General features: G+C 47.2%; 1 protein-coding gene across 5 annotated transcripts in view; it reads left to right on the top strand.

The window, feature by feature from the left end:
• The window catches only part of ZBTB7C (zinc finger and BTB domain containing 7C), a 151071-nt gene that overhangs the window by 44724 nt on the left and 92311 nt on the right, over positions 1-14036 (top strand). Inside the window, exon 1 of one of the 5 annotated variants that reach the window (XM_048292683.1) lies at positions 1206-1335. The exons of 3 other annotated variants lie outside the window; for them this stretch is intronic. The gene's annotated coding sequence lies outside the window, so the exon portion shown is untranslated. Of the gene's footprint in view, positions 1-1205; positions 1336-4227; positions 4310-14036 lie in introns of those variants that run through there. One more of the 5 variants, XM_048292686.1, reaches the window with a different exon arrangement.

Here is a 14036-nt window from a genome sequence, read left to right as displayed (position 1 = left end):
CCTCCTCTCAGATGTTAGGACTGCTGGGGGAACAACCCTTCTGATGGAATAAAGGGAAAACGGGCGCATGACTCTCCAAACCAGTTCTCTAGGCACTTGCTTGGAAAGCAGACGGTTGATTTCTCCTCTTGAGGGCTTTCAGACACTCCTCTGTGTTTAGCTTTGCTGGACAGTTTAAAGGAAAATGCTGAGAAAGATGAAATTTCCTATTCAGTCCTCTCAGTTCATTCCCTGAAGCTCGAGGAAGGCTCCCTGGAAGGTCAGTGGCAGCTCCTGCAGTAGCGTGATGGACTCGCTTCCCTTTCCCCCACCGCGTCCCCGCAGACAGCCCGGTCTCCAGGCCCTGCTGTCACGGTGCAGCTGTGCGAGTGGCAAAGTGCAGATGCTCATTTTTTTATGAGCTGGCTGAGCCTTCTGCTGTCCCCCAGCTTTGGCAGAGGAGGCTGCAGCTCCACGCACGGCATCTGCTGGAGCGCCCCGGGGGCTGGCAGGGCATGAAAGGAGCTGCAAGGCCAAGCGGGAGGCGCTGGGGTGGCTTGGGCTGGATGCAGCCTCGGGAGGGGTTGGGAGCAGATCCCGGTTTTTTCCCCTCCTTCCCCTGTGTCTGTTTGTGTTGGATGTCCCAGCAAGTTGTGCCCTCTGCAGATGGGCTTTGACCTTGGCTGCCACCCAGGCGAGCTCTGCTGGGGCAGGTAGAGAGATAGGATGGATTCACAGCCTTTGAGACCGGCTCTCGGCCCGTGGAGCATTTTCTAAGTACGAGGTCTGATTTATGCCTGGTAACTACCTTTTTCCACTGTAAGGAAAAAAAAAAAAAAGAAATTGGTAATTTATTTTCCCACGGTTGTGGGAAACTGCACTTCCTTGAGCTTGAGGTAACTTCAGCTGAGCTTGTTGAAATCTCTGATCCATCCCTAGGCTCCTGAGTTCAGAAAATAAAAATAAAACAGTGATAACAATCCCAGTGTGCCCCATGAGAGACAGAATGGGGCAAATAGCAGGAGTCTGGGGAGTTTTTTATCTTGTACATGGATGTGCTTGATGGAAAATAAATGCACTACAACTTTAAGGCTTTGCCTGCAGCTAAATATAAGGGTGTACTGGCTCCACCCTGCTGCTCTGTTAGGGATATAGGCATTTATTTTTCTGGGGTGGGTTTTTGCTTTATTTTTTTCCCTTCTCTTTTACTTCTTTTTTTTTTTTTCTGGTGAATCTCCACCGTGAAATAACTGACACTTTAAGAGAGTGGTCCTGGAGTGTGCAGGAGAGGTACCTCCTAACATTCTCCCCATGGAAAGTTAAAGGATTGTGACTTGACCAAATTTCAACTTTCATGTAAGTGCTGCGTGCTGTTGTCCGATGGGGAGATGAGGATGGCAGGGACGAAGTCTGAAGACAGCAAACCTGTTTTAACCTGACTTTCCCGAGACCCCAACCTGCTTGGTGTTAAGCCAACAGCCAGGTTAGCCTGGGGAAGCTGAGCTTTGTGGCTTGGGGATGGCCAGCCCTGAGTGGGCGACTGTTCTTTTCCTAAATATTTTTTATTTTGGGCGAAAACTCTGTTGGTGTTGTTAAAACTCAGAGAGGTGGTGGCAGGGTGTGTTTTCAGTCAGCGTTTGCTCAGTCTCAACTTATTTTTTCTCTGACTTTCTGTTTTTGAAAGAGAAGCCAGTTTCATCTCCATTTTCTATAATCATCTGCTTATTTTATTAGCTTTTTCCAAAGGGCTGTATTTCCCCCGATGCCTGGCCACCTGTTTTCTATGAGCTGCTGAAGGTCTGAGCTCTTGCTCTGCGTGTGCAGAGCAGATTTCTTTCAACACGCCAAAAGAAACGACACAGCTATAGACTAAAAAGGGCAAAAAACCCCACATGCTGTGCTATTTCGGTAGTAGCAAATTATGCGTCCTACAAATTACCATTGGTTATGAACATTGTCCGTCTGTCTGGATGACAATGTCCTGCTTTCAGACCACTGCTAATACGTTTAGAATTAGGATAATACTCATTGAACTCCAAAGCGGCTCCTCTTTTCTTTGCCCTGATTTATTCCTACCAGCAAATGTCACATGCAAGTGGAAGTTTTATGGCTGGATAAATCACAGCCTGTCAGGCATCTTATTAGGAAGGGCTCGGACTTTTTAAAAAAGTGACTCGAGGTTCTTTTAGTGTTGGGAAAGTATCAATTTTCTAGGTTTGCTTGCTTGCTGACTTTCTCTTTCAATTTTTTGTCTTTTCTTAACCTCACCCTTTTTTGTTTACTTTTTGTTCTTCCTTTCTCTTTCTCCTTTTTTTCTTCACCCTCCTTTTCCCCCCCTTTTCTTTCTTTTTTCTTTTCTTTTCTTTTTTCTTTTCTTTTCTTTTCTTTTCTTTTCTTTTCTTTTCTTTTCTTTTCTTTTCTTTTCTTTTCTTTTCTTTTCTTTTCTTTTCTTTTCTTTTCTCTTTTCTTTTCTCTTTTCTTTTCTCTTTTCTTTTCTTTTCTTTTCTCTTTTCTCTTTTCTTTTCTCTTTTCTTTTCTTTTCTTTTCTTTTCTTTTCTTTTCTTTTCTTTTCTTTTCTTTTCTTTTCTTTTCTTTTCTTTTCTTTTCTTTTCTTTTCTTTTCTTTTCTTTTCTTTTCTTTTCTTTTCTTTTCTTTTCTTTTCTTTTCTTTTCTTTTCTTTTCTTTTCTTTTCTTTTCTTTTCTTTTCTTTTCCTTTCCCCCCTTTTCTTTTATTTTCCTCCCTTTTCTTTTCTTTTCCTCCCTTTTCTTTTCCCCACTTTTCTTTCTCCCTGTTTCTTTTCCCCCTTTTGTTTCCCCCCCTTTTCTTTCACCCATTTTCTTTCCCCCCTTTTCTTTCCCCCTTTTCCCCCTTTTTTTCTGCTTCCATTTTCTTTCTTTCTTTCTGTCTTTCTTTCTTTCTCTCTTTCTCTCTTTCTTTCTCTCTCTTTCTCTCTTTCTTTCTCTCTCTCTCTTTTTTTCTCTTTCTTTTCTTTCTTCCTTCCTTCCTTCCTTCCTTCCTTCCTTCCTTCCTTCCTTCCTTCCTTCCGAATTCCTTCCTTCCTTCCGAATTCCTTCCGAATTCCTTCCTTCCGAATTCCTTCCTTCCGAATTCCTTCCGAATTCCTTCCTTCCGAATTCCTTCCTTCCGAATTCCTTCCTTCCTTCCGAATTCCTTCCTTCCGAATTCCTTCCTTCCGAATTCCTTCCTTCCAAATTCCTTCTGAATTCCTTCCTTTCTTCCAAATTTCTTCCTTCCTTCCTTTCTTCCTTCCGAATTCCTTCCGAATTCCTTCCTTCCTTCCGAATTCCTTCCTTCCTTCCGAATTCCTTCCCGTCCTTCCTGTCCTTCCTTCCTGTCCTTCCTTTCCTTCCTTCCTTTCCTTCCTTTCCTTCCTTTCTTTCTCTCTCTCTTTCTCTCTTTCTCCTTCTCTCCTTCTCTTTTCTCTCTTCTCTCTCCTTCTCTTTCTCTTTTTTCCCCATTTTTTCAATTTTACCTTTATTTTGCTACCTGTTTTATTTTTGTTTCTTTTTCTCTTATTTTCTCTTTCCTTTCCCTTCCATTCTTTCCAGTGAAGCACAGATTGAAATGAGGGCTTACTCGCCTTTCAATCTGAGCTTTGTGAACATCAGCTCTGAAATACGACTCCGAATTTGCAGGGGGGACTCTGGTACTGTAAACTCAGTAAGAAATAGATGAGGATTGTATGTAAGGATTTCCCCACTACAGTATCACAAGTATATGCAGTGTTTGATATGCCTTGCAGAGGTGGTTCTTGCCTACATCTTGATCTGTGGTTCATCTTTTTAGGCAATGTAGAGTTAGTGCCCTAAGCAGATGTTTCCAGATGTGATATTGCATGGGAGTTCATGGGCAGGGATGGGAGCAGGGTGAAGCCTCTGGTCCTCCAGCTCACTGATGGGGTGTCTGTGTGTCCTGGGTGAAGCCCAGCACAGGAAACCCAGCAGGCAGCTTTCTCCTCTCCTACAAGTCCTCTCTGGACCAGAGTGTCCCTTGCAGCCACACCAAGGGCAGGTTATGCCCTTTCCAGCTGCGAGGCTTGAGAACAGATGGTGTCTTGTTCCACTTTCACACCTCCCCTGGCTTCCTTTCCAGTTTTCCTGAGTCACCTTTTTCACAAAAGGGATTGAAAGGAAGAGACTGGCACGTCCATGGGGGCAGGCTGCTTTTCCCCTCCCGTGCTGCCTGGCACATTGCTGTTAGAGAGTGTCTGGTCGGCGTTCCTGCAGCATCTCTCTGCCGTAACGCGTCTGTGCTTCTCCTCTCCGGGGTTTTCCATGCCGGTTATCTGTGCCAAGCAGGAGGCAGGAGGTGAGCTGCTTTACTGTCTGTCTGGGGGGAAAATGGTGCTTTGGCCTTGTTTCGTGTCGGATGGATTCAGGCATTGCTCCGTAATGAATTCAAAGACTGCTTCCTTCCTTCTCTTCCTCCCCCTTCTTCCTCTCCTTCTCATCATCCTCCTCTGCTTCCTCTCCTTCGCTGCTTCCTTTCTTCTCCTCCTCTCCTTTTTTTCCTTCTCCTCCTCATTTTCTTCTTTCTGCCTTTTCCACCCCTTCTTTCTTCTCCACGTTTTCCTTCTTTCCCCTTCTTTCTTCCTCTCCTTCTCCTGCCTTTCTCTCATTCTTTTCTCTCCTTCCTCCTACTCCACCTCTGTCACAACCATTACCGCATGCTGGTGCTGCTGTAGGATCTGGATGCTGCAAAAATCCAGAGCAGCGTTCCCAGCTCTGACTGCCATGTCCATGACCTTTATCCCATGCCAGAGCTCTCTCTTCCTTCCACTGCAGAGGCAGCTTTTGCAGCAGGGAGACCCCAGAGTGTCCCAGCAGAGGGGTGGTGGTGTGGGACCCCCAGGAGCACTTTTGAAGGCTCCTCCCTTCAGGTCCCAGGGGTGTTTGTTGCCAGGATCAGTCCCGCTGTCACCCTCCAGTTGCTGCTAGAGTGTCTCAGGGCTTTGGGTGGCCCAACAGGACAGCAGCCTTGTACCTCCTGGGTTATACCCATGGGTGCAAGAAAGGTGTGAAACCCCATCACTGTGGAGGTGCTTTCAGAGGCCCCGTGCACAGGGACCCATGTTCAACAGGCTTTTATCCACTGCAGGGTGAGTGCAGGGTTGGCTGGGCGGCATCCTCAGATATTAAGGAGCTGTTTTGGGTGGTGTTTCAGGTTGTAAAATCCAAGTGCTATGCCTGGAAAGACAGATTGCTGCCACAGCCTGAGCACATCTATTGAATCCAGGCAGCCAGCAAATTCACCATGTGCAATGTGTGTGCCTCTCCACCCCTCTTGTGCTTTCCTGGCCGGACTGGGAATGGCTTGGGCATTGAGGGGAAGTCCTATGGGGAGTGGCTGAAGGAGCTGGAGTGGCTCAGGCTGGAGCAAAGGAGGCTCAGGGGGGACCTTGTGGCTCTCCACAACTCCCTGACAGGAGGGGGCAGCCGGGGGAGGTTGGGCTCTGCTCCCAGGGAGCAGGGACAGGAGGAGAGGACATAGGCTGTACCAGGGAATGTTCACGTTGGACATGAGGAGGAATTTTTTCACACAATGGGTGATTAAAAAATTGGAAGGGGCTGTCCAGGGAGGTGTTGGAGCCCCCATCCCTGGAGGTGTCCAAGGAAGGCCTGGATGTGGTGCTCAGTGCTCTGGGCTGGGGACGAGGTGGGGATTGGGCACAGCTTGGGCTCTATGATCTTGGAGCTCTTTTTCAACCGAAATGATTCTGTGACTCTCTGATTACTGCCTTCTTGAGAGGGAGAGAGGTGATGTGTGTAGGTGGCAGGCGCCTGTTACTTAAAATGAGCCCTGTATGAGTCCCACAGAGCTGAGACTGGCATGAGATGGCACTAAAGCTTTGTCAGAGCCTTTGTCATTCTGTCTGCGTCAAACCCCTGGAGTAGGAGTGAATCTCCTGTCCTCCAGGTGGCTTTGCAGGAGTTGTGTAATGATTGCTGGAACGTGGACGTGTAAATCCCTTCTTACAGGTCCCTGAACTTGTGGCAGTGGTTAGAAGTTAAAGGCTGTTTTTATTGAAGGACTGATGAGCCGTGGCTGATGCTGCTCCTTTTATACACCTTTTCCATCCCCTAGTGGGAGGGGTGCAGTGGCCACGGGCAGACTGAGCCAAAGCTCTGCAGAGCACCTAGAAAGGGCGGTGTCTGTGTGTGTTTGGGCTGCAGAGGGGGAGTGCACGTCCACTTGGGAGTTAGCATGGCTTAGAAAGGGCAGTTCTCCTTTGGAAGCCTCAGTGAGCACCACTCCCCGGGAGTTGCCTAATTTAAATCATCTTTGCTCTGTTTTGTCCTATCCATTATTTTCAGCTGTCAACATTAAGTGCCACAAAGACCCTGTAATAGGCTTCTTTCTGCTTCCCTCTAATAATCCCAGAAACAGTCACTGGTCCCTTTGTCTGGGGCTCTGTGATGGCTCTCAGTGTTCAATTTGCCAGAGAGGAACCACTTTGTGGAAGAGTAGGACAATCAATGAGGCAGTGGCTCAAGTGCTGCCATCCTCCCTTTGAAGAGGCAGGAGAGGAGCGAGATGGGATTGTGTTTCGCCCATCATGGTTAATGACTTTTAAGAAAAGCTTCAGTGACAGCTCAACAAAAGTGATCCTGGCTTACAAAAATAGATGCTTGCATTTTATTTGCCCAAGAATTTGTTGGGATTTAAGTGATGCTTGGAGCTGAATGAGAACGGTGAGATCTGCTGTTCAGGTCTGGGTTAGGACTCAGAGTCTGTGTCCATCAGGAGGGTCCAAGCTTTGCGTGTCAAGGCCAGGATGAAGTCCAGCAGAGGTAGGTGTTGCCTGACTTTCTTGGCTTTTTGAAGCATTGGTAGGATCCAGTGAAGGGTCTTTAGACTGACATCAGGTCCGCTAAAGGAAGGGTGACAGGTGAAACACCAGGGTCCTGTCAGTGCTGTGGATCCATCCTTGTCAGCCCTGGACTACACAGACATTTCCTGCATGTCCTCAGGGATGCCTGCTTTGGGCTGAGGGGGAGCCAGAAGGCTTCTTGAGGGCTCTTTGGACGCTACAGTCTTTATGTTTTCCTTTGAGGCTGTGTAAAGCATCCCATGCCTAACTCAGCATAGACTGGGGGAACTCTACCCTGGTTTCTTACTCCGCATCTTCTACAGAAGTGGAGGAACAGCAAGTGCCTCCTTTGCATGAAATATCTCAAAATATCCAGCATTCCATGTGATTCCATTCTGATCTTGTGCTAAGCTTTCCTTATCTTACTCGTGCTGCTGCCCTCAGCCTTGCCCATCTCCTGCCCCTTGTGCCATCGTTTCTTGCTCCAGGTCTGCCCTCCCAGTCAGACGCCAGTCTTCAAAATTCCCCTTGCCAAGGGATCAGCTCAAGGCAGGTAAAAGTACCCTGGTTGCAACTCGAAGTACCCTAACAGTGCTGCATGGTGGGTTAGAAGACTGTTTCTATTCATTAATCAAGAACTGCTCTGTGACAACCTGTTTCTAGAGATTTTAGGGAGAATAAAGGCATAAAGATGTAGCCTAATGTGTTTTTGAGGAGCTCCTCCATGCCCTGCCTGGGATTCCTTTCTTGTTCAGCCCTCTGGTCCTGGATGTGGAAGATGGAGGGAGTCAGGGATGGCTCAGAAAGCGGGTGAAGAAGGCCGATAATTCAGCTTTTCTGTAAGTGCATGAAGAAATAAGCCATTAGGGTGGGAACATAAATAATGAGGAGAAAAGTAACTTTGCCGTTAAGTGTTACAAGTAGAAGTAAGTTTGATTTTTAAATTTGAGCTATGCATGCAGAAGCACAGGATGGTTGCTTCTGAGTCTATTTAATCCTGAAACTAAGTTCTTACAGGGACCATTGTCAGGGGTTGTTTTTGCATCAGTTTTATGTTGACTGGTGCTACATTTCACCTGCCACCACTCTGCTCAGTCCCTTTGCCTGCTGCTTGGCTTTCTTGAGTCCTGCTGGAGTGTCTGATGGGTTTTTGTGGCCTCAAAGCCTTATTCCACTCCGTGCTAAGACAGCGGCTTTAGAAATGAGAAATGAGTTTAAAAATGCTATTAAAGAAAAGCTGCTGATGTAACATGATTTTTGCTCAGTCCCATATGGCTTGGGGTGTCCTAGGATCATTAAAAAAACCCACTTAAAGTGTGCTCTGCCTCACAAATGTCTCACAAATATCCCCTTGATGTTAGCATGGCTACACCTGGGTGCTTTCCATGAAGTCCCAGGTCTGCAATTGGGTGGAGAGCTGAAATCCTAAGGAAAACTGTCATGACAAAATCCAGGCTTGTTTTAGCCCGTTTGGTTGTGGAGAGAAAAGTTGCAAACTGGACCTCTGAGCAATCCCAAAGGAAAAGAAAAGCACTCAATGTGTTTAGAAGAAAAAAACCCAAAAAATGATGGAGCTGGAGGTGTTGAAGGCGGTCTCATGGGTTTGGGGTGGCGTGAGCACGCAGCTCTGGCTGGGGCTGGCAGTAAAGCTGAAGCTGTGGTCGAGCAGAGAACTTGCCCTCGGGCTTTTCCTCGGAGTCAGGGAAGGTGGATTGTTTTCCGGTGATGAAATTTCCTATTGAAAAATTGAATGCTTCCTTCTCTCCCTTGTGAATGGGACGCCCGGGAAGCGAAGCACACTGGTTCCACTTACCACCACAGCCAGGCCAAGTGCTGCAGTCAGTCAGGAATTTATACCTTTTCATATGTACTAGAAAAGATAAAAACTTTCTCTTTTTTTCTTTTTTTCTTTTTTTAAAAATTATTTTATCTTTTTCAATCTATGTAATGAATTCAAAGCAGAAGCCCAGCCAGACTGCTTTTGATTTGTTCCCATATTAATGTTTTATGTCTGAATATGTGCGTGATCACTCAAATTAGTCAAACTCACTATTGCAGTTGAGCCCAAAAAAATGGTCCCAAGCAATGCAGGCTCATTGATAGGGCTTGGAGCACCTCTCCTGTGCAGACAGTCTGGGAGAGCTGGGATTGTTCAGCCTGGAGAAGGCTTTGCAGAGACCTTATTGTGACCTTTCAGTACTTAAAAAGGAGCTTTTAAGAAAAACGAAGGGCAGAGTTTTTAGTAGGGTCTGTTGTGATAGGACAAGGGGTGATGGTTTTAAACTGAAAAAGGGGAGATTCAGACCCCATGTAAGGAAGAAATTTTTTACTGTGAGGGTGGTGAGGCCCTGGCACAGGGTGCCCAGAGCAGCTGTGGCTGCCCCTGGATCCCTGGCAGTGTCCAAGGCCGGGTTGGATGGGGCTTGGAGCAGCCTGGGACAGTGGAAGGTGTCTGGAATCCCATCTCCCCAGACCTTTCCCTGCCTGCATGGGCAGGGTGGATGGCCCAATTTACAGGCAGTGCTGGCTGGAACTGGTGTGAGCTGTGGCTCACATCTGGGCTGCAGATGGGCCCAGAGGCTGCAGCTTTGCATGATGCCTTCTGCAGATACCTGGCAGAGCACAAAGACCTCGTTAAGGCAGCCAGTTTGACTACAGGTGCACACTCCTTCCAGAGCACAATTGACTAAGTGGTGCTGCTCTTAGGACCAGGCTATTGCACCCCCACACTCCTGTTGATATTTAAAGTAAGGGCATACATCTCTGTTATTGTTTGCACCCAGGGTCACCTACAGGCAGAATCTCTGCTTTCCTACAGGGTGGCACAAAGCCTCAACAGAGCCAAAGCTTGCCTTGCAGTCTGAGACAAGGGGCAGCAGGTAGATCATGGAATCACAGAATCGTTTACAATGGAAAAGGCCTCTAAGATCATTAAGCCCAGCCATTCCCAGCACTGCCAAGGCCATCACCAACCCATGTCTCCACACGGCTTTTAAATCCCTCCAGGGATGGGGAATCCAGCACTGCCCTGGGCAGCTGTGCCAGGGCTGGACAACCCTTTTCATCAAGGAATTTTCCCCAATATCCCATCTAAACCTGCGCTGGTGCAATTTGAGGCTGTTCCCTCTCATCCTGTCCCTTGTTCCCTGGGAGCAGAGCCCGACCCACCCCTGGCTGCACCCTCCCAGCAGGAGGGAGTTGTGGAGAGGGAGAAGGTCTGTCTCCTCTCAGACTCCTTTTCTCCAGGAGTAACTAGCTGGAGGAGAATGAAAAAATACACAAAGCAGCTTACAGTGTATGGAAATGTTGCAGATAGATCTGTGTGATTGCAGAAGATACCCGTTGTGCAGTTGTGTTACTGGGAGTACACCGTCATTAGGAGTGAGCTGCAGTGGGAACACCTGGAGGGCCAGAGTTAAGGGTGGTTATGCAGCCCAGCCCTGGCTTTTCTTCACTTTGGAGAGCTGCACAGCATAATTTCATCATGAATTTATATACAGCTAATTGGCATATAGTTTGATATGCAAATAGAACCATATAAATATCAAGAGAAAGACTTAAATCTTTGCTTTCCACTGTCATGCTACAATCCTCACTTTTCTGGTCAGTCTAATCTACTCAATTGCTCCTTTCATCATCTTGTGTTTTGTAGACGTGATATCTCTTTCAAAGAACATCTGTCAGACGAATATTAATTAGTTAATTTTTCTGCATGGAATGTAAACACGAGGGTGGAGAACCCAAAGCCCTGAGGATCCGATGAGGTATGTGGCCAAGAAATTATTTTGGGGTAGTGCAGAGATGTGGCCTGTGCTCAGTCTACAAAGGCAAGAAGCAGATTTCCTACCAGAGACAGTCAGTTTATGCTAAAGACTGAGGTGAAATTTTCTTGATATGGGCACTAGAGCCTGTGTCACAGACACACCGTAGGGATGGCCCTTCCAAACTGAGCTTTCTAAGACAAGGATGCTACTCGCAATGGTGCTGAAGTTTAAATTCAGTTTTTAATTAAGAATATTACGTTTAAGTAATTCAAGAATGGAAGAAAGCATGGAGAGAGTCAATATTTTTGTGTTGAAGGAAAATTGAAGGTGTAAATTTGTTAGCTGGTAGCACCAAGTTTTGCTCCTGACTTGGGGCTGCCTGGATGCTTCTCATGTGATTCACACTGAGAACCAGATCTACTGGGATTTTTGTGTTGAGATTTTGGGTGAATGTGTTTTGCTGTCACTGTGAGTCTTGAATCAGATACATTTTGTGTGATAGCAAGAAACAGATTTTTGTGTGAGGGGACTATGACCTGGTATACCTGCACTGTAGCTGGGCTGGAGAAGAGCTTGATGTGCAGTTTTGGGGCCAAATCCGGTGCTGGCAGCAGTGCAGTGCAGAGGGGTGAATTGAAGCAGGGCCATGCACGTGTGTAGGTGCAGGACAGGAATTCCCAGAGGGTTCCCCAATCCTGAAGCACATCACTGGCACTGGAGCATGTCTTGCCATCAGGGACATTCAGAAATCCTGCTAAGGCGGGGTCCTCTCTGTCAAATCCCTCCTTGGCTCCTCTGGTTCTGAGATGTCCCCTCACCTCTGGGGCTGAGGTGTCCCCAGGCTCACTGGTGGTCAGTGAGCTGGGTTCCTATTTCTGACACCACATGGGACAGCTGCCTCTCCATCCTCGACAGCAAGGCTCTTCCGTTTGGCAAGGAACAAAATGCAGTTTCCTTTCAGCAGAATGAGTTTTGGATTTCTGCAGGTTGCACCAAAGCCATGTTTAACTTCCACCATCTGTCTTTACCATTTCTGCCTTTCCTTATGTGTTTAATTTTTTTTTAGTTTGCTTCCTGGCTTCCAATCCTCTTGGTAATGTGTTCAGTGTGGACTATTAATGTATCCCAACAGAAGCAACCCTACTTGTGTTTTCCTTTTGGAGTAAGGATTAGAGGATATCCCTTAGCCCTTCTTTTTTTTATCACCACTTTTTTCTTTTTTTTCCCATCCTCCTCCTTCAGGGCTGAACTCCACTGATTCATGAGTTTTTGCAGGGGCAGAGGAGCCTGAAGGCTGCAAACTGGTCTGGTCTCTAGGTGCTGTGTTTTTTCCCAGGTCCCTTGGGGTGGGAGGAGACCTGGAAGCTGACTATGCTTTTTTTTTTTAATTTCTTTTTTGGTTGGTGGATGCTTCATGGTCTGCATCAAGTTCTGGGGTCCTTAGCACAGCAAAGACAGGGAGCTGCTGCAGCCAGTCCAGAGGAGGCCACCGAGATGCTCCAGGGCTGGAGCCCCTCTGCTCTGCAGCCAGCCTGGGACAGCTGGGGGTGTTCAGCTGCACAAGAGAAGGCTCCAGGGAGAGCTCAGAGCCCCTGGCAGGGCCTAAAGGGGCTCCAGGAGAGCTGCAGAGGGACTGGGGACAAGGCACGGAGGGACAGGACACAGGGAATGGCTTCCCAGTGCCAGAGGGCAGGGCTGGATGGGATATTGGGAAGGAATTGCTGTCTGTGAGGGTGGGCAGGCCCTGGCACAGGGTGCCCAGAGCAGCTGTGGCTGCCCCTGGATCCCTGGAAGTGTCCAAGGCCAGGCTGGACAGGGAATAGAGCAGCCTGGGACAGTGGAAGGTGTCCCTGCCCATGGCAGGGGGTGGAATGAAATGGTTTTTAAGGTCCCTTCCAAGGCACGCCGTTCTGTGATTCTGTGAGTTGTGTAATTGTGCAGTAGAGTGCAGATCGGTACTAAAGGCTTTTTTTTTAAAACAAGCACTGTTTTACCATACCTGTCCAGCCAAATAATCACAAAAATGCCTCAAGGAGGAAGGGAGATGGCATTCACCATCAGCTGGGGGTCTGTAAAACACCATGTATCACGGGACTGTCAGTGAAGTCACAACACCAGCAATGCTAGGCAGAGGATTTTTTTGCTGGGGCTTGTGGTTTCCTTGCCTTGCTGGATAAAATAAAACCTGCCAAAGCAGCGGCAGTGAGCTCCCATCTATCTGTTCTCATGCTCCCAGCCGCTGCTGCCTGAATTATTCATGCTCGGTAAGTGATCTGCAAACAGCTCCTGTGATCTCCCTGTGATCTGTGGGTATGCCAGACTCGCCCCTGCTTAGGTCAGGGCATTTTCTTGTTTCCTTCCCCGCGGCAGGGAGTCTGTGGGAATCTCCAGATTCCTCACTGCCTCCTTCTGATTAGCCCAGACGTGTATTTATTATTTACGTAGCAGGATTTGTTCAGCTGTCCCAGGCACAAGGTATTATCAGTGGATAAGCAAGGAGACTCGCTGCAAACATCTGTAGTTGTTGCTTGACAAATCCTGTTTGTATAAATAATATTAAGGAGCTGCAGAGGCTGTTGTAGAGTAAATACCCTCGTGACTGAAGGCAGCACTGCCAGCTTTTCACCTGCATGTGCATCTCAACAGAGATTTACTGGGCTGTTTTACACACACACACATATCTATCTCTCTCTATACATATAAATAAAATACTTTAGTTTATTTTTTTTTAGTTTAAAGGTCCCTTCCAACCCAAATTATTCTGCAATTCCAATATATCTATATATATGTATGTTTTATGTATTTGCCTTTTTTCCACAAGCTCTTCTCCTGTATTTATTTCAGTTTTTAATTTTTTCTCCTGATTTGGTCATGGAAATAGGTTGGTGAAACCAGTGAGAAGGGCAGTTTATGGGCAGGTAATTGGCAGGTATTCTGTGTGCTTTGCTATCCATATCATTAATGAAATGGGCTGTAGGCCCACCTCTCCCACCACACCCACCCCAGGTACATCTTGGATCTGCCTTTCCAGTATCATCCACTTCAGCCACTCCTTATTTTGGGGTGAGGACTGGGATGCTTCAGGAGCCCATTGCCAAGTGGAGCTGGAGCTAATGCTCTGAGCAAGGGACATGGTACCCCCAGGTTGCCTTCCCCAGCTGAGGGAGTAATTTGGGGTGAAAAAGTGCTTTTTTTACACTAACCCTTAGGAGCATCTGTGCCTTGCCTAGGATATCCCTCACCTACGACATAAGCAGGATACAGTGAGTTTGTTAAAATGTCCTGTTTCTCTACCTTCTGGAAAGAGGATTTTCCGTTAAACCTTAGGGAAATTATTGGCCTTGTTAACTAGTGTGGAAGTAATGAACCACAGCAGGGTGACTCAGGAGATTTGGGCCCTCACTTCGTAAGACTGCATTGTTTCTTCAAATGAGAGAAATAATTTAAGCAAACAAACGAA

Source organism: Corvus hawaiiensis, chromosome Z, assembly GCF_020740725.1.
Source record: "Corvus hawaiiensis isolate bCorHaw1 chromosome Z, bCorHaw1.pri.cur, whole genome shotgun sequence".
Classification (NCBI taxonomy): domain Eukaryota; kingdom Metazoa; phylum Chordata; class Aves; order Passeriformes; family Corvidae; genus Corvus; species Corvus hawaiiensis.
Note: the sequence above shows the minus strand (reverse complement) of the source record. Positions and strands in the feature narration are given on the sequence as shown.